Source organism: Polypterus senegalus, chromosome 18 (assembly GCF_016835505.1).
Source record: "Polypterus senegalus isolate Bchr_013 chromosome 18, ASM1683550v1, whole genome shotgun sequence".
Taxonomy (NCBI): Eukaryota; Metazoa; Chordata; class Cladistia; order Polypteriformes; family Polypteridae; genus Polypterus; species Polypterus senegalus.
The window spans coordinates 11975315-12000079 of NC_053171.1; the positions used below are offsets into that span (position 1 = coordinate 11975315).

At 39.3% G+C, this 24765-nt stretch overlaps 1 long non-coding RNA gene across 3 annotated transcripts in view; it reads right to left on the minus strand.

Moving 5' to 3' along the window:
* Nucleotides 1–221: 221 nt before the first annotated feature.
* Nucleotides 222–24765, minus strand: part of LOC120518327 — a 133149-nt gene continuing 108605 nt past the window's right edge. For 2 of the 3 annotated variants that reach the window (XR_005631229.1, XR_005631228.1), the window contains exons 3-4: nt 1626–1963; nt 222–315 (exon numbers count right to left, since the gene is read on the minus strand). This is a non-coding gene — a long non-coding RNA (uncharacterized LOC120518327). Of the gene's footprint in view, nt 316–1625; nt 1964–15766; nt 15877–24765 lie in introns of all 3 variants that reach the window. The other variant, XR_005631230.1, reaches the window with a different exon arrangement.

A 24765-nucleotide genomic window follows, 5' to 3' on the forward strand; every position in this document is an offset into this window, starting at 1 on the left:
CCCATCTTAGTCAGCTTGTCCCTAAGGAGCAGAGGTTGGATGGTGTTGAAGGCTCTAGAGAAGTCCAGAAACATAATTCTTACAGCACCATTGCCTCTGTCCAAGTGGGAGAGGGATCGGTGTAGCATGTAGATGATGGCATCCTCCGCTCCCACCTTCTCCTGGTATGTGAACTGCAGAGGGTTGAGGGCGTGGCGGACCTGTGGCCTCAGGTGGTGAAGCAGCAGCCGCTCCATGGTCTTCATCACATGTGACATCAGAGTGACAGGCCGGAAGTCATTCAGCTCATTAGGACGTGATAGGACTAAGTGGGTTCTGTAAATTGATGAATGCAAGAATGAATGGATGGGTTGATTTTTATAGTCTAATATGACCTCATTCTCTTATATAAAAAAAAAATCATTTACCATCTGTTTCAATACCCCAAAAATTTCATGACTTGCCAGCTTCTTGCAGATGAATGAACTAGAATTTTGAAGAGGCTGAATTCTATCTTGCTTCTAGAGCTGCCAGATTAGGCTTCAGTCTTTTGCAATCCTGAACTGGATTAAGCCGGTCTTAGAATATGTTTCCATTTCCTGACAGAAAAAAACGGTGTTCTATTTGATGTTCAATAATATGTCAAATAAAACTATCGTTTTATTCATTTCTCTAAAAAGAATAATTGATTTGCTTATTCCTATCAGTGACAGCGTTTATCTTTAAACATTTATTTGGGGAGCTCAAAATCCCTAAACAAAGCCTGATCATTCTGATGTATACAGATACTCTACAAGAACGGCCCAGTGCTTATTGCTGTTGTCTCAATGGAACATTAGAACAATTGTGTTGAGAACAGTTCATTTAACCCAACAAGGTCACCAATCCAGCTCTCCTAAATTCTCCAAAACAATATTAAATTACATTTTCAAAGTCTCTGAAGTCCTACTCTCTACCACACTACTTGTTAATTTATTCCACATGACTATGGATCTTCGTTCATTGGCCCAGCATTGTGGGTTTCAATCCTAGACATGATCACTGTCAATGTGCTATTATCATGCTTTCTTCATAACTGCATGGGTTTTAAACTAACAGTTTGTTTTCATCCAACATTCCAAAGATGTCTACTGTATGTTAGGTTAGCTGGCAACTTTAAATTAGCCCTGTGTGAGTGTGACGTGGCCCTGGAATGGACTGGTGACCCATCTTGGACTGGCTTCTGCCTTTCATCTAAAGTATCCAAGATTGGCTCCATAAGCCTTCAATTATATTAACTATGTTACAGAATGTTATGCTATTTCTCTTTCAAGTGGTTCATAGTTTGTTGTCCCTCACACTTAGGGACACATAGAGGACTAGAGCTAATTGTCCGTTTTTAAATATTCATCACTTATACAGCTTATGCACATTTTAGTATATCAAAATTTATTGGAATATTCTTTCACCTTTGAGTCTACTTCTGGTAGTTGAGTCATGGCAACTTGTTCTACCTAACAAGAAAGAAGTCCAGTTGTCATGACTCAGCTACCAGATAATTTCACCTGGATGACTGAGAATCTTCACAGACTTCGAGGCTACAGTTTCATCAACTCATAAGGTTTCATATGGTATCTGTTGATTACATACACTCGATGTGCACCCACCTGTTACTCGGCAAACATCGATGCGACAATCGAGCTCGGACCAGACTCTCAGGAGCATATCCGGTGTAATCGCATTTATAGCTTCAGTGATACGTTCCTGCAGATCATCCATTGTTGTGGGTAGTGGCAGTATGTACACTCTGTCTTTCATGTACCCCCAAAGGAACAAAATAGACTTTGTTAGTAGGTGGATTCTCATGAAATTTGCGTCTGAAAGCACGCTGCACAGTCACTTTTTGTTGTATGAAACTCCAACACACACCAGCTGTGTTGCTGTCGGGTGAGCGCCATCTTGAATTTCACGGTCCGCTAGCGGTATAAGGAGAGCACAGAAGAATCTGCGGGGGAAAAGAAGAAATGCATTGAATTAATGTATTTGCTGTCGTCTTATTTATAAACATTTTACAATAAGTTTTGATTTAGTAACCATTTAAAATCAAGGAGTGTTTTTGTGGGTACCCTGTACTTTATACACAGATCCCAATGCTGGATCCCTGCTGATGTGGAGTCTGCATGTTCCCCAAAGGTTAATATTTGTTTACCTTAGCAACACTAATTTTCCATTTAAATTCGAAAAACAGGCCTATTTGGGTAGCTAACAGCTCTAAATTTGCCCAGTATGGCTTAGAATAGGTGTGTGCTAAAATGTGTCCTAAAATGTTATTCAAACATAAGCAATTTATTTTTTATGCAAACCAGAAGCTGGACAGAGTGAGTACAAAAAATAAATGAATGAATGTTTACTCTTTGGGAAATGTGTTATATAAAATGTTCAGGACTGAAGCCCTGCATTACAAGGGCTGGGAAGGCTTAATATAAACAATAGTATAATTCATTATTACTTTAAATAGTCGTGACAAAGATGCCTGTGGGCAGCAAATTAATAAATGGCAAGGCTGAGCACAGTACTTCATTTGCTGACAAATCTGTATGCAATAAATAAAGATTTTAGTATCACAGTTTATGTTAGGTTTAGAGGAATTCAAATAGCAGCATAAATAAAACAAAACAAATTCCTTATTTCAGTTATTGACACAAGTTAAGAAGATAATAAAGTCAACATGTGACTGAGGCACTATTTAAAATTCATCAGATGTGGGGCAAATGTACTTTTGTATACACTAATATATGACTTTGAATGTAAGAAACATAAATAGTCCACGCCATTGCACAATATTTGCTTAAAATTACACAGTATCTGTTTAAAATAATATATTACATTGCTTTAAAAATGTGGTGGGCTGGCGCCCTACCTGGGTATTTGTTCCTGCCTTGTGCCCTGTGTTGGCAGGGATTGGCTCCAGCAGACCCCCGTGACCCTGTGTTAGGATATAGTGGGTTGGATAATGGATGGATGGATGGATTGCTTTAAAAAAAACTCAGACAGTATGAATATATTGAAGAGAAGTTCCTAGCACCTGTGTGTTTTCAGCAGACTGGGGTGTTGCTTTTAAATTATTAAGGTTTTATACACAGCAGAATATACTACCAACTAACTGAAAGGTGCAATATTTTAAGAACATTACGAAGATTACACATAAGGGGAGATGACTATTCAAACCGTCACCCAATCTTTATTTTAGACATTCTCAACCATACCAGTACATCTCATTATCATGATATCATTAACATTAATTTAGATAAGAGAAATGCTCTTCAGTGATCTGAATGCACAATATATTAGTTAATTTCAACAGACTGAAAACACCTTTGCAAAGATCTTGCACTAACACAATGATCTTGTTTCCTCTCTGCAACAGTTTCCTGTTTGTTTTAGATGTTACTGCATTAAAACAGTCTACTTCAGTGGAACTAGGTATTTGTTTTCTTTATTTAGAAATGTAAAATATTATATGAAAGCATTCACTTACGGGGTCCCCTGGATATGTGCAAATTCTGGACATTTTGGAATATTAGAGCATATGCAATGCTTTCATTTCTTGTTCATTAGTAAATTTAGTAAATCTTCCTGATACAAGATGTTAAACCTTATATTTACACCAAAGTTAAAATGCTGCCACAGAAATGTCAGACAGGATAGATAGATAGATAGATAGATAGATAGATAGATAGATAGATAGATAGATAGATAGATAGATAGATAGATAGATAGGAAAGGCACTATATAATAGATAGATAGATAGATAGATAGATAGATAGAATAGATAGATAGATAGATAGATAGATAGATAGATAGATAGATAGATAGATAGATAGATAGATAGATAGGAAAGGCACTATATAATAGATAGATAGATAGATAGATAGATAGATAGATAGATAGATAGATAGATAGATAGAAAAGGCACTATATAATAGATAGATAGATAGATAGATAGATAGATAGATAGATAGATAGATAGATAGATAGATAGATAGATAGGAAAGGCACTATATAATAGATAGATAGATAGATAGATAGATAGATAGATAGATAGATAGATAGATAGGAAAGGCACTATATAATAGATAGATAGATAGATAGATAGATAGATAGATAGATAGATAGATAGATAGATAGGAAAGGCACTATATAATAGATAGATAGATAGATAGATAGATAGATAGATAGATAGAAAGGCACTATATAGATAGATAGATAGATAGATAGATAGATAGATAGATAGATAGATAGATAGATAGATTGATTGATTGATTGATTGATTGATTGATTGATTGATTGATTGGATTTTTCTTTCTCCTCAAGGAGCTTTACAGAAGCTCATTAAAAACACACACACAACCTGTGGTCTAAACACTCATAAAAATGACTAAAACAAAAGAAAACTACTGACTTGGCAGTCCCAGCCCCAGTGAGGTGCTGTGCAGGCATATTGCTGGTGGCATAAAGGGGCCCTCTTTGTGTTTTTTGACACACCTCTGCTGAATGATTCATTGGCTGAAAGTCTTCAGTGTGTGTGTGTGATATTAAGAGGATGTGCAGCATTGTTCATACTAGCACTCAATTTTCCTTTATTTCTCTCCTTTGTTGCAATCTCCAGGGTGTCCAGGGTGCATCCCATAACCATGCCTGCACTTTTCATTAGCTTTGTAATTTGGTTTGGCCTCCCTTGAAGCAATGTTACCGTCCCAGCACACCACAATGTAGAAAATAGCACTGGATATCACAAAGTTATAGTTCGGTCCATAAATATTTGGACAGAGACAGCTTTTTTCTAATTTTGGTTCTGTACATCACCACAATGAATTTTAAATGAAACAACTCTGATGCAGTTGAACTGCAGACTTTCAGCTTTAATTCAGTGGGTTGAACAAAACGATTGCATAAAAATGTGAGGCAACTAAAGCATTTTTTGAACACAATCCCTTCATTTCAGGGGCTCAAAAGTAATTGGATAATTGACTCAAAGGCTATTTCATGGGCAGGAGTGTTCAAGTCCGTCGTTATGTCCTTATCAATTAAGCAGAAAAAAGGCCTGGAGTTGATTTGCGGTGTGCTGCTTGCATGTGGAAGATTTTGCTGTGAACAGACAACATGCGGTCAAAGGAGCTCTCCATGCAGGTGAAAGAAGCCATCCTTAAGCTGCGAAAACAGAAAAAACCCATCCGAGAAATTGCTACAATATTATGAGTGGCAAAATCTACAGTTTGGTACATCCTGAGAAAGAAAGCAAGCACTGGTGAACTCAGCAACGCAAAAAGACCTGGACGTCCACGGGAAAGACAACAGTGGTGGATGATCACAGAATCATTTCCATGGTGAAGAGAAACCCCTTCACAACAGCCAACCAAGTGAACAACACTCTCCAGGGGTCGTGATCGATATCCAAGTCTACCATAAAGAGAAGACTGCATGAAAGTAAATACAGAGGGTGCACTGCAAGGTGCAAGCCACTCATAAGCCTCAAGAATAGAAAGGCTAGATTGGACTTTGCTAAAGAACATCTAAAAAAGCCAGCACAGTTCTGGAAAAACATTCTTTGGACAGATGAAACCAAGATCAACCTCTACCAGAATGATGGCAAGATAAAAGCATGGAGAAGGCATGGAACAGTTCATTATCCAAATCATAGCACATCATCTGTAAAACTCGGTGGAGTCAGGCAGTGTGATGGCTTGGGCGTGCATGGCTGCCAGTGGCACTGGGACACTCGTGTTTATTGATGATGTGACACAGGACAGAAGCAGCCGAATGAATTCTGAGGTGTTCAGAGACATACTGTCTGCTCAAATCCAGCTAAATGCGTCAAATTGATTGGGCGTTTCATGATACAGATGGACAATGACCCAAAACATACAGCCAAAGCAACCCAGGAGTTTATTAAAGCAAAGAAGTGGAAAATTCTTGAATGGCCAAGTCAGTCACCTGATCTTAACCCAACTGAGCAGGCATTTCACTTGTTGAAGACTAAACTTCAGACAGAAAGGCCCACAAACAAACAACAACTGAAAGTAAAGGCCTGACAGAGCATTAAAAAGGAGAAAACCCAGCATCTGGTGATGTCCATGAGTTCAAGACTTCAGGCTGGCATTGCCAGCAAAGGGTTTTCAACCAAGTACTAGAAATGAACATTTTAGTTCCAATTATTGAATTTGTCCAATTACTTTTGAGCCCCTGAAATGAAGGGATTGTGTTAAAAAAATGCTTTAGTTGCCATCGTTTTGTTCAACCCTCTGAATTAAAGCTGAAAGTCTGCACTTCAACTGCATCTGAGTTGCTTCATTTAAAATTCATTGTGGTGATGTACAGAACCAAAATGAGAAAAAAGTTGTCTCTGTCCAAATATTTATGGACCTAACTGTATAGAACATGTGGAGGATGTCATTATCCACATTAAAAGAATGCAGTCTCCTAAGAAAAAAGAGTCGGCTCTTACTAATGGCATAATGGCCTCTCCTCATGAAATTAATTTAGTACATTATTAAAAAGAGAAATGTGAAAGAACAAAAGTGAGTCTAGTGCAAAATATGCACATTGAAAACTGATAGGTGAGAAAAGTGGAAAAAGCAGCCAGTGAAACAAGCTCTTCAGTATTTAATCAGAAAGATCCAAGTTCATAAATGAACAAAAAAGGACACTCCAGCTCTCAACTTTTTAGTGACACTAATTTTTGTCTGGATTAAGGTAGGTGGCATAAATAAAAATTAAGTCAGGAAATTGCCTTAAATAGTGTACAACTAGCATACGCATGTGTCTAAATGCCCAAGGGCTCATGCAAATTATCTTCCGATTTTGTTTATTTCCTAATTAAAGCTGCAAGGCAAATGCTCTGAAGTTCTTCTTGATGGAGTTTCAGAGGGACTGAATATGTGTATGTTTCCTGGGGCCTGATAAAAAGTTCATGCACACAAACATCCCCCAGCAAATACAACCATTTAAAAAAAATCTGAAAATATCCAGTTAAATATTAGTAAAATCTTAACATGAATAATTTAGTCATTTTAAAATAGTGGGTTGAGAAATCGCTTAGAAACACTAAAAGCAAAACAAAGTTATTTTAGAGAGAATATTTGGAACATATATTTCATAAAATATCACTATTTTTCTTAGTTGTGCAACATTTTTATTTAGCTTTATTTCATACTCTCATTTTATATTCATTGCAATAAAAAAAAATAATAATTTAAGTTTTGACAATAAAATTACCTAACTACTCTATTTCCACATATAGACCTAATCTCCAATGAGGCAAAAACCATGAGCGGAAAACTAAAACTTCATTTTTGGAGAAGGCAATAAAAATACATTCAAGATACAATAAGTGCCCTGCGGTGGGCTGGCACCCTGCCCGGGGTTTGTTTCCTGCCTTGCACCCTGTGTTGACTGGGATTGGCTCCATCCAGCAGACCCCCGTGACCCTGTGTTAGGATATAGCGGGTTGGATAATGGATGGATGGATGGATGGATACATAGATAAGTGCCAAAAGTAGAATGCAAAAACAAGTACATTTATTTAGGAATAGAAACCACATAGCAGACTTGGGTAAAGAAATGCCAAACACTTAACTTCAATTCTTAAATGCACAAAGAAATGCATCTTGCTTAACGAAAGGTTTTTTTTTTTCATAACTGTGCCATTCTTTTGACCAAGTGCCACTGTATGCTGCAATACTGTGTGTGGATGGTATGAGAATAAAGCCATTTGAGCCTGGCCATTTGCATGTGATCCTCAAGAGAGGTCCAGAGAAACATTTTTTAATACTTGGCTGTGCACTTTAATTATCTTTAAAAAATAATGCAAGTTCTGCGGTGGGTTGGCACCCTGCCCAGGATTGGTTCCTGCCTTGTGCCCTGTGTTGGCTGGGATTGGCTCCAGCAGACCCCCGTGACCCTGTATTTGGATTCAGCGGGTTAGAAAATGGATGGATGGATGGAAATAATGCAAGTTTAAGTCTTGTGAATATAAGACAACCAGTAATCTTTTTTCATATCAGATGTTTTATGCCTTGATATAATAAACCAATTACATCCAGATCTCTCTCTCTCCATATATATATATATATATATACATCTATATCAGTGTCTCGTCATCATATTTTCCATGTTATTAACATTCTGCTCTCAGGAAAAAAAAGGCAACATGTGGGAAAAAAATCTCATTTTGAAAAACCACAATATATCACAATAATTTTCACACTCGTTTCACAACAAGTTTTTATATCTAACTGCAATTATGAACAATCTGCTGTCCTCTTATATTACACTTCATATGATTCACATTATATTTAGAATCAGAAAAGAATATAATTTATTTATTGAAGATTCTGTTAATGGTGGGATTCAAATCATACTTAAAAGTTGATAGGAAAAAAAAATTGTATTATTTTACTTCATTTGAAAAAGAAATTATAAAGAGAACAGAAATGATTCCTCCATCTTAAACCTCTTAGAGCTAATGATGACATGTCATCCATGACTAAGCAACTAGATGTAGTCATTTTACTTTTTCATATATATTATTTAAAAAAAGCGCCTAAATGCTACTCTACAGAGATGCAATACTGCAGATACAGCATATGCATGAAATCTTCTGTCCATTTTTGCAAGTCTCAAATATGATTAGTCCATCTATCCTGCTATATCCTAACTACAGGGTCATGAGGGTCTGCTGGAGCCAATCCCAGGGAGCAAGGCAGGAAACAAACCCCGGGCAGGGCGCCAGCCCACCGCAGGGCACGCACACAGACAATTAAGAAGTGCCAACGCACCTAACCTGCATGTCTTTGGATTGTGGGAGGAAACCCACACAGACACGGGGAGAACATGCAAACTCCATGCAGGGAGGACCCAGGAAGCGAACCCAGGTCTCTTTACTGCGAGGCAGCAGCGCTACCCACTGCACCACCGAGCTGCCCGTGATTAGTCTATTTTTATTGTAAATCACGTGAAATACACTGAGCAATTGGGCATCTATCATTTTAGTGCAGTTGGAAAAGAGAAGAAGTACCCATTGAAATGGTAACTATCACAATTCCTGACCGTTGCTTCTCTTAAGGTCTAGACATATTTCAAAGGAACAATTGAGTTTAATTTCCGAAAGTCTACTGTCTTCATGTTCCAGATTCCAAATTATTAAAAGAAATCATTAATTGGACAGTGGCTATGGACTACAGCATAGTACAAATATATTTTGATGTGTTTTATTTCCGTACAAGATCAGAGAGAGGGGGCATCTACTTTGGCCGTGGCAGCACCAGATACAAGGATGGAAACCGTTCTGAGCAGGATATCAACACTTTCACAGAGGAAACTCGTGCATACACCCGTGGTGACTCATAAGGGAGGGAAGTGTAGAAATCATGGCTCTGTGTCTCATCTGAATAGGTTCATTTGATAGTGAACTATACATGTATTTTTTTAAAAAAGGATGTTAAGATTAAAGGGAACAAATATAAATTAGAAGACACCCCCACATTGCACATTTTTGTTCAGGTTAGACGAGTACACTCACAAGTATCCAATGTATAGAGCATAGCTTGTACTAAATTTAGCTCTTCTGTGCTTTAAAGGTTTTTTCCACAGGAAACTATAGTCATATTCTTGAACATGCATAAAAAAAACAATGACAAATGGCTGGTTAGAGTACTGTGCCTGGAGAGCATCTCAATCAAACAGTTGCATTCATATGCAAGCTTTGCCGTAGCTCCATGATCCTGCCTCTGCATGATATCCATAGCACTGGTAAATCTTCACATCACAGCATCTCACTCAGGTGTAATTTTATGTTAAAATAATGCAACATCATACGTACTAAATTCAATTAAGTCAATTAATATGTGATTAAAAATCAAGCTGAACTGTATAGTAAAGAAAAAAAGGTTTCAGGGTGGTTATTGTCCTTCTCATAAACAAATTGTCTTCTTTGAGCACTCCCATGAGTTCACGTCAAGCCATTTTAGTGAACACATTTATTCAATATAGTGAGAGAGTGTCTGACTGGCAAGGTGCTGTTTGGGTAAAAAAGACAGCAAAAGAGCAACTGAGAAAGAATACAAAGTGGTGTGTGTTTCTTGGAATATGACAATGGAGGTATGAAGTCAGTAGGTGCTGCAGACCTGATGTATTGTATTTCTGAAGGTAGCACCCATAATTATTATAGTCTGGATTGACGTATCCTGGATGACATGTACAGTCATATAAAAAAGTTTGGGAACCCCTCTCAGCCTGCATAATAATTGACTCTCCTTTCAACCAGAAAGATAACAGTGCTATGTCTTTCATTTCCTAGGAACTTCTGAGCACTGGGGTGTTTTCTGAACAAAGATTTTTAGTGACGCAGTATTTAGTTGTATGAAATTAAATCAAACGTGAAAAGCTGGCTGTGCACAAATGTGGGTCCCCTTTGTCATTTTGCTGATTTGAATGCCTGTCACTGCTCAATACTTACTTTCAACACCAAATTGGTTTGGTTAGCTCACTACGCCTTGAACTTCATAGACAGGAGTGTCCAGTCATGAGTAGTAAAAGGTATTTAAGGTGGTCAATTGCAAGTTGTGCTTCCCTTTGACTCTCCTTTGAAGAGTGACAGACAGCATGGGATCCTCAAAGCAACTCTCCAAAGATCTGAAAACAAAGATCGTTCAGTCTCCTGGTTTAGGGGAAGGCTACAAAAAGCCATCTCAGAGGTTTAAACTGTCAGTTTCAACTGTGAGGAATGGAGTCAGGAAATGGAAGGCCACAGGCACAGTTGCTGTTAAACCCAGCAGGTCTGGCAGGCCAATTAAAATACAGGAGTGGCATATGCGCAGGATTGTGAGAATGGATACAGACAACCCACAGATCACCTCCAAAGACCTGCAAGAACATCTCGCTGCAGATGGTGTATCTGTACATCGTTCTACAATTCAGCACAATTTGCACAAAGAACATCTGTATGGCAGGGTGATGAGAAAGAAAGCCCTTTCTGCACTCACGCCACAAACAGAGTCGCTTGTTGTATCAAATGCTCATTTAGACAAGCCAGATTCATTTTGGAATAAAGTGCTTTGGACTGATGAGAGAAAAATTGAGTTCTTTGGTCAGAACAAAAAGCGCTTTGCGTGGCGGAAGAATTCCAAAAAAAAACACCTGCTACCTACTGTCAAATTTGTTGGAGGGTCCATCATGCTGTGGGGCTGTGTGACTATTTCAGGGACTGGGGCTCTTGTTAAAGTCGAGGGTCAGATGAATTCAACCCAATATCAACAAATTCTTCAGGATAATGTTCAAGCATCAGTCACAAAGTTGAAGTTACGCAGGGTTGGATATTCCAACAAGACAATGACCCAAAACACAGTTTGAAATCTACAAAGGCATTCATGCAGAGGGAGAAGTACAATGTTCTGGAATGGCCGTCACAGTCCCCTGACTTGAATATCATCGAAAATCTATGGGATGATTTGAAGCAGGCTGTCCATGCTCGGCAGCCATCAAATTGAACTGAACTGGAGAGATTTTGTATGAAGAATGGTGAGAAATACCTCCATCCAGAATCCAGACACTCATCAAAGGCTACAGGAGGCGTCGAGAGGCTCAAAGGAGCAAAAGGAGGCTCAGCTAAGTATTGATGTCATATCTCTGTTGGGTGCCCAAATTTATGCCCCTGTCTACTTTTGTTATGATGCATATTGCATATTTTCTGTTAATCCAATAAACTTAATGTCACTGCTGAAATACTACTGTGTCCATAAGGCATGTCAGATATTAAAAGGAAGTTGCTACTTTGAATGCTCAGCCAATGAGAAACAAAAACCCAAAGAATTAAGAGGGTGCCCCAAACTTTTTCATATGACTGTATAGTTAAGAGGAATCCACAATAGAGGAGAAATGGGCAAGCAGCCATTAGATTTTAAGAGCTGTCCTGGGAGTAATTTCTCCATGGACAAACAGATGACAAGAGAGGGTATGGGGTAATGGGCAGAGAGTTAAGAGAATTCTTACAAACCACAGGGGTAGCACCACAGAGTTCCCATATACCACAGGTTAATACCTCTACCCTACTATGTGGAACAGGAGATGTCAGGAACACTAAGGATGTCTGTATATGTATATGGAGACTTCCGGGGAAACGGCCTACAGATCTTTCTAGAGAGTTTCCCAGCCCAGTTAGTAAACACAGGTGGGATATAAAGGATATATATATACTCAGCAAAAAAAGAAACGTTCCTTTTTCAGGACTGTGTATTTCAACAATAATGTTTTAAAAATCCAAATAACTTTACAGATCTTCATTGTAAAGGGTTTAAACAATGTTTTCCATGCATGTTCAATTAACCCTAATCAATTAATTAACATGCACCTGTGGAATGGTCGTTAAGACCTTAACAGCTTACAGAAAGTAGACAGTTAAGGTCACAGTTCTAAAAACGCAGGACACTAAAGAGACTTGTCTACTGACTGTGAAAGATGCCCAGGGTCCCTGCTCATCTGCGTGAACGTGCATTAGGCATGCTGCAGGGAGGCATGAGGACTGCTGATGTGGCTAGGACAATAAATTGCCATGTCCACACTGTGAGATGCCTAAGACAGCGCTACAGGGAGACAGGAATGACAGCTGATCATCCTCGCAGTGGAAGAGCACGTGTAACAACACCTGCACAGGATCGGTACATCCGAATATCACACCTGCGTGACGGGTACAGGATGGCCACAACAACTGCCCGAGTCACACCAGGAACACATAATCCCTCCATCAGTGCTCAGACTGTCCGCAATAGGCTGAGAGAGGCTGGACTGAGGGCTTGTAGGCCTGTTGTATGGCAGGTCTTTACCAGACATCACCAGCAACAACGCCGCCTATGGGCACAAACACACCTTCGCTGGACCAGACAGGAGTGGCAAAAAGTGCTCTTCACTGATGAGTCACGGTTTTGTCTCACCAGGGGTGATGGACGGATTCGTGTTTATTGTCGAACGAATTGAGCACGTCTGGGACCTGTTGGATCGCAGGGTGAGGGCTAGGGCCATTCCCCCCAGAAATGTCCGGGAACTTGCAGGTGCCTTGGTGGAAGAGTGGGGTAACATCTCACAGCAAGAACTGACAAATCTGGTCCAGTCCATGAGGAGGAGATGCACTGCAGTACTTCAAGCAGCTGGTGGCCACACCAGATACTGACTGGTACTTTTGATTTTGAGCCTCCCTTCATTCAGGGACACATTGTGAAACATTTTTAGTTTATGTCTTATGGTGTTGACTCTTTTAGTGTTCATACAAATATTTACACATTAAGTTTACTGAAAGTAAAAACAGTTGAAAGTCAGAGGACGTTTCTTTTTTTGCTGAGTATATAAAGTAGATGTTTACTTGAGGCAAGGGCACAACTGGCAGAGAGATCATATGGCTAGATGTAGTAGGAGCAATGGCATAGCTTTCACATCCAAAAGGGCCCCATCTGACCTCCACAAAGCTAGCCACTAAAGTATACATTTAATTTTTGAAAACAGAAAAAATATTTGTGCATATTTAGGTTAAATGAAGCAGTGACAAGTTGCTGTGTGTCACTGTAAAACGTTACAGACAACAGGTGGGGTGGGCACAGTAATACTTGAAATCTGCAAAAACTAGCATGTAGAAAACAAACCGTTTGATCATAATAATAAAAAGAAAATAACTAAGAACTGCTCCAAGCTAGCAATTTTCACAACAAGCCATTGCCAAACTATACCTACAATAAAATCAATGTTTACAGTATATCATCACTTGAAGACAGAATTAGCAAAATGTTACCACTGAGCGTCATAACTGGAGATTACTGTCTGTCAGGCAAATCAGGCATTGTGGCAAACTCAACAGAAGAGGCTTCTTCTCCTTGTCATCCTTGCCCACCTCTTCCCACTGCTGGTGACAATAAGCCTATTGATAAAAATGTGCAGAGCAACCTGACAGCCCTGGACCCTGATAGAAATAACAATATGCAGTAACTGAAAAGAAATACGCAATTACTAACAAGTGTTAAATGCAAGAAATTGTCAATGATTTCCCAGAATCCAAATAGTACAATATGGGTTTGCTTTTTTTAAAATTTTCACTGCAGTTTTTATTATGATTAACAGTTATTATCAAGTTGGAATTCTCCTGATTTGGTCTATTTATTCTTTTTCAGTTTATTATTTTTCTTGAATGTCGCAGCATTGTTGATAGCAACTGCACCGTTGTTAAACCACTGCATACAACAATATGTTTGATTTCTGAAACCAAAGTTAAATTCACATTTCCGCTCCGTTTCCTTTATTTCACTCGTGTGACGCAGATCTGATGCTTTGGAGAATTGTGATTGACAAAAAGAGATATGGAGTCAGAACTTTTCAGAAAAGGATTTACATTCAAACCTGTCCCATCACATTCTCACCAGTTCTTTGTGCTACTTGTTTCTATTTACTGAACACCAGTAGTAATAAATACACACAAACCAACAGCTCTGATCTTTCAGTTCCTGTTTGACTTTCTTGCCATCACAAGTTTTTGAATTTGAAAGTGTTCTGCAGTGAAACAAACATCTATCTGTCAAAATTCATTTTGCACATGTGAGGCAAATTCAGGATAGACCTCTGTGCTCATATTGGATTTGGATCATTCACAAAACTAATTGGAGCAGTCAAAAAAAACACAACTAGATACAGGACAAGAATCAGGAAAAAAGCTTCTTCAGACAATGTCTGTTTTATGCTCATCAAAAGTGTCCATCCATCCCATTAAATCCTAACTACAGGGTCATGGGGGTCTGCTGAAGACAATCCCAGGACGCAAGGCAGGAAAACAAACCCCGGGCAGAGCGCCAGACCACTGCAGGTCACACACACACTAGGGACAATTTCAGATCGCCATTGCACCTAAGCTGCATGCAGACACGGGGAGAACATGCAAACTCCACGCAAGGAGGACCCAGGAAGCGAACCCGGGTCTCCTAACTGTGAGGCAGCAGTGCTACCCACTGTGCCTCCGTGTCGCCCCAACAGTGCCCAAAAAATGTTAAATGTGTGAAAACCCTAAATATAGGAACATTAAATCAGAGTTCGCTATTGCAGGAGGACCATAAATTTTGCACTATGCCAGTAGGTGAGAGTAGGCGATTATTCTGTAAGTGCCTTGAGCATGGGAAAGACGCTATATAAATAAAATGAATTATTATTATTATTAGGCGATTTTGGAAGTAAGTAGGAGACTGTTTTTCCACTATATTTTTTTATTTTAATTAATTAATTTATTTATGCAGCACGGTGGCGCAGTGGTAGCGCTGCTGCCTCGCAGTTAGGAGACCCAGGTTCGCTTCCCGGGTCCTCCCTGCGTGGAGTTTGCATGTTCTCCCCGTGTCTGCGTGGGTTTCCTCCCACAATCCAAAGACATGCAGGTTAGGTGGATTGGCGACTCTAAATTGGCCCTAGTGTGTGCTTGGTGTGTGGGTGTGTTTGTGTGTGTCCTGCGGTAGGTTGGCACCCTGCCCAGGATTAGTTCCTGCCTTGTGCCCTGTGTTGGCTGGGATTGGCTCCAGCAGACTTCCGTGACCCTATTTGGATTCAGCGGGTTAGAAAATGGATGGATGGATAATTTATTTATTGTACTGTATTTTTCACTATACTGGTGGCCCTCTGGTTATAAGCAAGTTGACTGCATGACAGTCCTAACCTAATTTTGTAAATTGGAACTTGCACTGAAAATATCAGGTAATGTAAATATCAGTCAAAATGTACAAAGCTTATTTACTTATTTTAGAGAAACAATTGTTGCTGTTGCTGTCCTTCCTTTACTGTTTCCTGCCACTGCCTCTTCAGCATAGCTGGACTGACTCTCTGTGGTTGCTAGTTGGAGCGGACCTGTGAAACAAAGAAAACATTTTGATCTCCCTGGGCATATGTTGCAGGCTGTGTTTTGGTTTATTAGTATTTGCATTGAATCCTTACCGAGAGACTGATGAATCTTCTGGATTTTTTCATTAAAAAAGGACATAAGGGAATTGCAAAAACCAGTTGAGTAAAGGTGAGAAGGTAAAGAATCCAGGGGTTGTGTGATATTATTAAGCAGAGAAAACAATGACTTGGTGTTGCCTTCATTGGAAGAAATAATGTGAGTATAACAGATTTAGTTTGGGCAATACAGTCCTTGTAATAAAGTATATGGTTTTTGCACATCTCTTTGTGAACAAAGAGTCCACTTTTTTTATACAACCGTTCAAGTTGCCAGCCTTTGGCATTCAAAAAGTCAAAGTTCAGGTGTGAACCAGGGAGCAGAAAAGGAGAAAGAAACAGATCTAGCTTTTAATGGAGCGACAGAGTTAAGAATACCATTAAGTCCAGTGTTATAGTGTGAGACCAGTTCTTCAGGAGTGGATAAATTATGAATGTCCATAAGGGAATCAATACTAGAGGAAAGAGAGTCTAAGTTAATATTCTTAATATTTCGGAAAGAAATGAGACGAGAAAGCTTGGTATCGGAAAGTGCAAGTTTAACATTGAATGAAATAAGAAAATGACCAGTCATGCACTAAACATTTTGCATTTCTTAATAGTCTACACGTATCCTGAATTCTAAAGCCTACAGCTACCAATGAAACCTAAGCAGCTGCCATTGGTTACAAATGCTCTTGTTGACCGCTATGTTTTTTAGTGAACTAAAGTTAACTGTTTTCACATGTAAAGCACCGCACATCAGTTTCAGCTAAACCAGTGTTTCTCAACATTTTATAATTTTGGGATCCAGTTTAACCTTTTTTAAGATTCAATGTTGACCCACAGGCAGAAAATAAAAGTGGTGGCCTTCATCAGATGAGCACAATTAGAAACAGGGAAATATACTGCTCAAAAGAATTAAAGGAACACTTTTTAATCAGAGTATAGCATCAAGTCAATGAAACTTATGGGATATTAATCTGGTCAGTTAAGTGGCAGAGGGGGTTGTTAATCAGTTTCAGCTGCTGTGGTGTTAATGAAATTAACAACAGATGCACTAGAGGGGCAACAATGAGATGACCCCCAAAACAGGAATGGTTTAACAGGTGGAGGCCACTGACATTTTTCCCTCCTCATCTTTTCTGACTGTTTCTTCACTAGTTTTGCATTTGGCTACAGTCAGTGTCACTACTGGTAGCATGAGGCGATACCTGGACCCTACAGAGGTTGCACAGGTAGTCCAACTTCTCCAGGATGGCACATCAATACGTGTCATTGCCAGAAGGTTTGCTGTGTCTCCCTGCACAGTCTCAAGGGCATGGAGGAGATTCTAGGAGACAAGCAGTTACTCTAGGAGAGCTGGAGAGGGCCATAGAAGGTCCATAACCCATCAGCAGGACCAGTATCTGCTCCTTTGGGCAAGGAGGAACAGGATGAGCACTGCCAGAGCCCTACAAAATGACCTCCAGCAGGCCACTGGTGTGAATGTCTCTGACCAAACAACCAGAAAGACTTCATGAGGGTGACCCAAGGGCCCCATGTCCTCTAATGGGCCCTGAGCTCACTGCCCAGCAGCATGCAGCTCGATTGGCATTCTCCATAGAATACCAGAATTGGCAGATGCACCACTGGTGCCCTGTGCTTTTTACAGATGAGAGCAGGTTCACCCTGAGCACGTGACAGAAGTGAAAGGGTCTGGAGAAGCCATGGAGAACATTATGCTGCCTGTAACATCATTCAGCATGAGCAGTTTGGTGGTGGGTTAATGATTGTCTGGGGAGGCATATCCATGGAGGGTCACACAGACCGCTACAGGCTTGACAAAGGCACCTTGGCTGCCATTAGGTATCAGGATGAAATCCTTGGACCCATTGTCAGACCCTATGCTGGTACAGTGGCTCCTGGTGCACGACAATTCCTGGCCTCATGTGGTGAGAGTATGCAGGCAGTTCCTGGAGGATGAAGGAATTGATACCATTGACTGGCCACCACACTTTCCTGACCTAAATCCAATAGAACACCTCTGGGACATTATGTTTTGGTCCATCCAATGCCACCAGGTTGCACCTCAGACTGTCCAGGAGCTCAGTGATGCCCTGGTCCAGATCTGGGAGGAGATCCCCACAACACCATCTGTCATCTCATTAGAAGCATGCACCAATGTTGTCAGGCATGTATACAAGAACACAGGGGCCATACAAAGTGCTGCGTACAATTTGGAGTTGCTGCAATTAAATTTTGGCAAAATGAACTAGCCTGCCACATAATTTTTTCACTCTGATTTTTGGGGTGTCTTTGAATTCAGGGCTCTGTAGGTTGATCATCAACATTACCCAGTCTATATCAGTATAGATATCCTGGAGGATTTCTTTTTCCCATTGAGATCTGATGTGTTTTCAAAGTGTTCCTTTAATTTTTTTGAGCAGTTTAGTATCACGTGGCGCTGTTGATTGCTTCCACAGTCAGCAGTAGCTAGTCTGCCACCGTCGTATGATCATTAAAGAGTCTGAAAAAAACGAGCCACCCTTCTAAGGATAGCAAGGTACTTAAATGGACAATAAAATGAGCAAGAATCCATTAGGTCAGCGCAAGCAAGATCCATGCAATATTCTACTGAATGTATTAAAAATAGTCTGGTATGTCTAAATCTGACCCATAAAGTGTTAATCAGGGGTGGGCAAAGTCAGTCCTGGAGGGCCGCAGTGGCTGAAGGTTTTTGTTCCAACCCAGCTGCTTAATTAGAAAACAATCCTTTCCACTAATGTAATTTCATGGCTTGTTAGTGCTTTAACTCTGCTATGTCAACTCGTCCTCCTATCCTAGATTTGTTTTTCCTTTCTAAGGATATCATCCAAATAATTAGAAGTCTAAACCGTAGGAGTAATTCTCAGTCCTTCGCTTTTCTCTCTTCACTTTCCGTCCGAGTATTTCATTAAACCAAATAGTGCACACAGTTGTCAATGGTAACAAGCTAAATGGAGAAATGCTGGTTTCATTTGTCATTTGCATCTAATTGTTAATAAGGAGCCATTTAAAACTAAAACTACAGCTGTTTAAGACTAAATTAAACGATAATCGTTCAAAATCCTAATGAGCGAGACAACTAAAATGAAGCAGAAGTGTTACTTGATCAATAAATGCTTCTTATTAGGCCATCGGGTTGGAACAAAAACCTGCAGCCACTGCGACCCTCCAGGAATGACTTTGCCCACCGCTGTGCTAAATCTTAGTCAAAATAGCAAAGGTTTTAATTGTTAAGAAAATGACAGTTTTTGGATTTCCCAAAGGAATCAGAAGAAATGATGATCACATCATCTTTCAAGTTATATTTTTATTGAGAAGAAAATGGCCATTATGAGGTCATGTGCAAGCTTACATGGCCATGTCCTGTGATGTTATCACCTCACTGCCTTATTGTACAATCAAAGATCGTTAGCCAAAATAATTAGAAAAACAATAGTAAATTATAAATTCCCCAGAAAAGTGCAAAAATGTGGTCAAATGGCTGAAATATCGAAACCAGGTGATCTGAGGCTAAGGCTCTGAGCTTTTTTGACAACCTTCTGAAGAAGGACAAGTATATGAGTGATAAGTCAAAGAACAGCAAGTGTTCAAAGTGAGCTACCTCTGTATAAATGGCTGTAAGAATGGCATCCTCTGTGGGTCTATTTGAATAGTAACTAAACTAATGAAAGTCAACTGTGCCTGCTATGTTGGACCTAATATGACCATGACCATCTGCTCGGTGATAGGGGCGAGAGCCACAGGCTCTCAGGAATGTGGCTGCAGAATTCTTTGGCACTGGAACAGTGGTGACTGACTTAAAGCAGGTGGAAAAAAAGACATGAACGTTTTTAAGATATCTAAAAGTAGATCGGCACTAGCTGATTAGAACATGATCTAAATGAGAGGCCAAAAATCCAGCCTGGACCAACTTTTTTACAGATATTTTCTTTCATTGCAGACTTCACCACTTTGTCAAATAATTTGGTTACCAGAGCACTGTAGCTGTGTGTTGCTTTTGTGTTTTTTAGTTATAAATAAAACATAAAAAATTAAGGAAAGCAATCAAACACACATCCATCCATCATCCAACCCGCTATATAGGCCAATGCACCGAACCTGTATGTCTTTGGACTGTGGGAGGAAACCCACGCAGACACGGGGAGCAATCAAACACACAAGTGTGCAAATGATATAGCAATGCACACATTCTTGACAAATGCTCTCAAACTCCTGAACCATTCCACACAGACAGAATTCTACTTTTTCCAACTTAGGAAGATATAAGACATCATTTTCAGATTGAATTCTCGTAAGTGGGTTTGGATTTTTCCGGCTCAGTAAAAATGTAGTGTAAGTTTTTTTGTTTTTGTTTTTATTTATTTATTTGTGCATGTTACCCTAACTGGTTTTACTCCAAATAGTGTTGTTAAAAGATTAGGAGTGATTCTAGAGAGACTATCGGAGAGATATGCAAATATTGTAAACAAAAACAGTCATATACATACAGTATATCCTAGTGAGGTGGACACTTGATGACATAATTCAAACTTTGGCTATTGCCCTAGCTATATTTAGACAGGTTTAAATGCAAGATTACTATTCATGTGTACAAAGAATACTTTCAAGTTGAATTATGGCATGGATTGTAAAGGATGAAGAAGAATTAAGTTTATGGATATCTAAATTCAATTCCTTATCTGAAATTCTAATTGAGAGATTCCTTTCCCTTTGGTTTTGCAACATGAGACTTAGTCACTGCTGAACTATCTTTCTTTATGTATTTTTAGTGGTTATTTGAAAATGTGATGCCACATTAAAGTTGCTCCCAGCTATTTCCAGATTTAAACTTTGCATCAGAGACTTTGGGAAAGAAACAGACTTCACTCTTCATTCATGATTTCTGTTTAGGCAGTACTTCTCTTGCTAGTACAATATTACTGATACATATCCTGCTATAACCTGAGTATTCATCTTACTTACTTTGTGTCCCCTCACTGGCAACTGCTTTGAGCACACTCAACTGGATATATTCAAAATAGTGCCAGAGCTTTGATTCTGTCCCTTTCATTTGTCTTTATGATGATTCAACTCATTTTAATAGTTGTCTACATGCAGGATTAGAAACAAACACTTAAGATCTGACTACTCATAGTAAGAGTGTGGTGCCATGAATATTGTTATAAACTTGTTTTAAAGTGCTGTACCCTTTTGTCAGGAGAAAAAAGCTGAAAAACCTTTGGGCCATGGAATGTAAGACATGTTTGAGTGAAATCATCAATAACAACAACAGGAATCCCCTAGGTCAGGGGTCCTCAATCCCGGTCCTGGAGAGCCGCAGTGGCTGCAGGTTTTTGCTCCAACCCAGTTGCTTAATAAAAAGCACTTATTGCTAAAGTAACACTTCTGCTTCACTTTAGAGATTTTGAGCCTATATTTTTTAATGTTGTCTTAAATAGCTATTTTAATTGCTCCTTATTATCAATAACATGCAAATGACAAGAGAGAGCAGCATTTCTCCATTTAGCTTCTTTACATTTACACCTGTGTGTATTTATCTGCACTATTGGGTTTCATTAAATACTTGGAAGAAAAATGAAGAGAAAAAAGTGAAGGACTGAGAATTACTCGTCCATTTTAGCCTTCAAATCATTTGCATGATAGAAAGGGAAAGAAAATCTAAGATATGAGAATGACCTGACATAGCAGAGTTAATTTAATTTCATAGCTTGTTAGTGCTTTATTGGCAAGAATTGCTTTCTAATTAAGCAACCAGGTCAGAACAAAAACCTGCAGCCACTGCGGCTCTCCAGGACTGGGATTGAGGACCCCTGCCCTATGTAGATGTTTGCTAATCACCTCAGACAGCAATCTGACTGCCTCTTTAACATTAACTTGTGGACAAATGATGACAGCAGTGATTAAAAGGTGAATTCTCTTTAAAGAGTTGGGACCACTACCTTTGTTTTTAAACAAAGGCCTATCTGAATAAATAGTACAGAAGCCATCAAGTTATGTAACAGACTTCTATATTCCTTTTTGAATCCATGTTTCTGTAAATATACTAGGTCAGAGGTCTTATTACAGTGCTAATACAGTGGAGCACTTTAAAACAAACTGCTGAAAACACATTACTTTAACATGGCTTTCTCATAGCTTCATCTTAGTTAAATCCTAATGCTCTGTATATTCAATTAATTATCATTATTATTCATGGTGGCTCCAAAATCTGACTCCCCTACTTTCTCTTCTGTTCTTTTTCCGGTTTTCTGTGGTGGCAATCTGCGCCCCCACCACCTGGTCAAAGCACCGTGATGTCCTTACATTGATGGATTAAAGGCCAGAAGTCCACATGACCGTCATCACTATGTGACTCTTCAATTCCACCCGGGGGAGTAAATGCTAACATTTTTTTCATTTTTATTACTATTTAATTTAATATTGTTTCTTTGTATCAGTATACTGCTGCTGGATTATGTGAATTTCCCCTTGGGATTAATAAAGTATCTATCTATCTATCTATCTATCTATCTATCTATCTATCTATCTATCTATCTATCTATCTATCTATCTATCTATCTATCTATCTATCAGGGACGGATTTTCCTATAGGCTAACTAGGCTTCAGCCTAGGGTCTCAAGATCAAGAGGGGCCTACATTCAAATTGTTAGCAATTTGAACAAACTTAAAAATGGGAGGTGAAAGGGCCTCGTAAGTGGAATAGCCTAGGGTCTCTTTTCATCTAAATCTGGCCCTGACCATCATCATCAAGTTCTGAATACCATGAGGACTGAATGAGGTCATTGATGTCAGGTAGAATGCCTAGAAGGGAGCTGGGCGGTCTCGGTGGCCTCGGACCCCCTGCAGATTTTATTTTTTTCTCCAGCCATCTGGAGTTTTTTTTTTTTTGTTTTTTTCTGTCCTCCCTGGCCATCGGACCTTACTTTTCTATGCTAATTAACCATCCATCCATTATCCAACCCGCTATATCCTAACTACAGGGTCAAGGGGATCTGCTGGAACCAATCCCAGCCAACACAGGGCGCAAGGCAGGGCACCAGCCCACTACAGGGCGCACACACACACACACACCAAGCACACCTAACCTACATGTCTTTGGACTGTGGAAGGAAACCAGAGTACCTGAAGGAAACCCACTCAGACACAGGGAGAACATGCAAACTCCACACAGGGAGGACCCGGGAAGCGAACCCGGGTCTCATAACTCCGAAGCCACCAAGTTGCCTATGTTAATTGGTGTTAGGCGGAGTGATGGCTCTGAGGCTAGAGATCTGCACTGGCAATCGGAAGGTTGCCGGTTTGAATCCCGTAAATGCCAAAAAGGGACTCTGCTCTGTTGGGCCCTTCAGCAAGGCCCTTAACCTGCAATTGCTGAGCGCTTTGAGTAACTGATAAAAAAAAGCGCTATGTAAATGTAATGAATTATTATTATTCCCTAATTTTAATTATTTATTTTGTCATTTTTTTCTCTTCCTTCATCATGTGAAGCACTTTGAGCTCATCATTTGTATGAAAATGTGCTCTAGAAATAAATGTTGTTGTTGTTATTCTATAATGCACTGCTAGCTAAAGCCGGAGGTCATCCATGTTATTATCTACAGATTACCCATCAGCAACAAGCAAACTAAACAGCCAGCACCCTCATAAATATAACTTTTACACTAAGCTGTTGCTCCGCCTGCCTACTGTGTGATCACCATTTGCTTCATCTCAACAGATATGTCAGCTACCAGATTGCACAATCTGAAGTATAGGCTTCTGCAGTAAGATAGTCTCTGGAAATCATTAAATGTATGCATGTATGCATTTCTGATTCAGTAAAGCAGAGTAACAAAAAAAATAACAATTAAACCATACATTTGTGTCAGTGCTAGCAAAGTGTCAGTCCATTACTATACTTCACGTGTTGGCTGCAGTTCAGAAAAAAATTACATAACAACAACTTACATTTTATATTAACCCCTGTGTTATATGAGCTTCTTAATCAGCAGCTGTTTCTGGATAGTATTTTGAACACTGCTAAGATCTTAACTAAGGTTTTCAGCTGGCTCCAGATGTTCCAATATGTTGTTTAGCATAACTAACATGGTACTCTCAACACTGCTTGCTGTGGTGCATATACTCCTTTGCATATGAAAGAGATCTAAACTCAGATGTTAAGTGATTAATACAATCTGCTCAAAGTCCTGCATTAGTATTGAATTTGGAATGAATGTATGGGCATGATCCTTTGATTTTTGTATTGTTTGTGGTCACTTATACAATCCCTGAGCAGGAATACAAATGTGTCAAGCACTTCTTACTTTGTAAAATTTGAAACATAAGAAAACATATTAAATTTTTTTTATATATTGGGTTTTGTAAGATAATGTAATGTATGGTGTCCAGAGGCTGAGCTCCCTAAGTGATTCCTTGTCCAGCAGTTTGTCTAACGTACTGTAGGTTTATCCTGTTTCTTCAGGTCATTTTGATTGTCCTGGTGAGTTATGACTTTCCACCAGTTGTAAATTGTTGATTTTGAAAAGGTAGGACTCGTACATAATCTGCACAGAATCATGTCTGAACTCCTCCAGTGGAATACCAGCTTTATTCACTAACTGCTTAATAGAAATGCCTGTCATGGACAATGCTTATCAGGACTAGTGTTTTTTGTTACTTGAAAATCCTTTGAACTATTATCTATTTGCTGGTAGTTCTGTGGTAGACTATTGAGTAGCCAGCTCAGGTTTTACATTGACAGCATCATTATTTTTTTCTAATTTAATGATAAGCTACAGAATACTTTTTCACAA